This window comes from Gossypium hirsutum, chromosome A11 (genome assembly GCF_007990345.1).
Source record: "Gossypium hirsutum isolate 1008001.06 chromosome A11, Gossypium_hirsutum_v2.1, whole genome shotgun sequence".
Lineage (NCBI taxonomy): Eukaryota > Viridiplantae > Streptophyta > Magnoliopsida > Malvales > Malvaceae > Gossypium > Gossypium hirsutum.
The window spans coordinates 35,738,593-35,740,938 of NC_053434.1; the positions used below are offsets into that span (position 1 = coordinate 35,738,593).

The 2,346-nt window shown below is 36.5% G+C and overlaps 1 non-coding gene across 1 annotated transcript; it reads left to right on the top strand.

Moving 5' to 3' along the window:
• Positions 1-224: 224 nt before the first annotated feature.
• Positions 225-331, top strand: LOC121210576 (small nucleolar RNA R71). The gene has a single exon (XR_005905691.1). It is a non-coding gene; the product is annotated as a small nucleolar RNA R71 (small nucleolar RNA).
• Positions 332-2,346: the final 2,015 nt, after the last annotated feature.

Genomic DNA, 2,346 nt, shown 5'->3' on the forward strand with positions numbered 1-2,346 from the left:
TTTGATAGCATAGTAATCGAATCGACATTACAAACACCTGCTGTTTTAGTTGGTTTTTTCCTCATGACTTGTCACTGATAATTATTCAGTGACATCTTCTTTATAAACTCATAAGCATCTTCAGGTGTTTTATTATTGATGGTTCCGTCATCAGCTGCGTCAACCATTTGCCGAGTCGAAGGATTCAGGCTATTATGGGACGTTTGAACCTGAAGCAAAGCGGTAACCCATGGTGAGGGCACCTTCTCAGTAAGTCCCTGTATCTCTCCCATGCATCGTAAAGAGTTTCTCAGTCCATCTGTACAAACGAAGAGATATCATTACGTAATTTGGCCGTTTTAGCCGGCGGGAAATATTTTAGTAAAATTTTTTTTGTCATTTGTTCCCAAGTAATAATTGACCCTCGTGGTAACGAGTTCAACCACTGTTTAGCTTTTATCCTCAATAAGAAAGGGAATAACCGAAGACGAATGGCATCGTCAAAAACGCCATTAATTTTAAATGTATCGCATAGTTCCAAAAAGTCTGCTAAGTGAGCGTTGGGATCTTCATCCTGCAAACCATCAAACTGAACAAACTTTTGTATCATTTGAATTGTGTTAGGTTTCAGTTCAAAAGAATTTGTAGCTACAGCAGGTCTAACTATGCTTGATTTAGTTCCTATTAAAGAAGGTTTAGCATAATCATACATAGTGCGTGGAGCAGGATTTTGATTAACCACAATTGCAGGAGGTAGCTGATTGTCTTGGTTTTCAGTGATCTCTTCGGTTGGGGGTTGAGCATCATCTTCTTTCTCGTTCTCTGTGTATATTAGGCTTCGCCTTATTTCTCTTTGGTTTCTGTGAACTGTGCGATCAATTTCTTCATCAAAAAGTAGTGGTCCTGACGGGTTTCTTCTAGTCATAAACTATAAAAACCTGCCAGAAGAAAGAAAAAGAAAATTAGTAAATTAGAATAAAATTAAAAATAAAATTAGATTGCAAGAAAAATAAATGGCTAAAGTAATAAAAATTGAGCGTTCCTAATATTTTAGTTCCCCGGCAACGGCGCCAAAAACTTGATCGCGTGATTTTGTGATAGGTTTTAAATATTTATAATTAATCATTCTTGAAACTAACTATTATCACGATGTAGGCAAGTGTACCTCTCAAACAGTAGTATAGTTTTAGCAAGACCGGATTGTCGATCCCAAGGGAACTAAAAGTACTAGTAATGACTGTCTTTTTATTATATAGCCCAATAATAAAGAGGTTTTTGTTTTAACTAACTAATTATCTAAACTAAGAATTCACAGAGAATGGGATTGGGGAATTGCTTTTGGAAAAATTGATTGAATTAAGACAATACCTAAGGAAAAATCCACCTAGATTGTACTTGTTATTCTGGCTCTGATTCAAACGATTTATTCATTTAACTTTTTCCGTAGAGATCCCTAAGTTATGTTATTATCCCTATTCAAGACTAATAATGTCTAATCCCTAGATTGAATAATTGAGACCTTTCTCTGATTAACACCCTAGGGTTGCATTAACTCGATCCATGGATCCCCTTATTAGGTTTCACCCTAATCCGGCAAAATCTTGTCACCCTATGTCTAGGTGCGCAATCAAATCCGCTTAATTATGACAAATGTACTCTTAGACAGGGTCTATTCCTCCTCTGAATAAGAGCTTATCTTGAATTAGTATCCTGGGATATCAAAACTAGAATTAAGAACACATAATTAAAAACAAGTTAAAAATTTATCATACAATTCAGAAAATAAGAACAAAATTCGTCTTAGGTTTCATTCCCCTTAGGTATTTAGGGGTTTTAGTTCATAACTAAATAAGAAAACATCTCAGAATAATAAAGAATACAAAACATAAAAAAAAATCCAAAACTCCTAAAAGGGAAATTGAGGAGCGATCTTCAGTCTTGATGGTGAATCCGGCTTCTGAGATGGATCAATCGGCTTTCTTGGAGTAATTCCTTACTCCTATCCTGTGTCCCCCTTTTCTTCCTATTCTAAGGTGTATTTATAATTTTTGGAATGCCTAAGAGCCCTCAAAATTAGCCTTTTCTAAATAGGACTCAACTTGGGCTCGACAAGGACACGCTCGTGTAACACGCCCATGTGCGATTACTTCAGGCCATGCTAGAGCCTGCCAAATTGACACGGCCATGTGGTCTGCCCATGTGAGGAGGTCCAGGCCGTGTTGATTTCATACTTTGGCTCATTTTCTCTGATTTTGGCCCGTTTCTCGATCCTTTCTCTGTCCTATGCTCTCCTAACTATAAAACATGAAATTAAAGCATTAGGAGTATCGAATTCACAAATTCTAATAGGAAATCATCCATAAAATG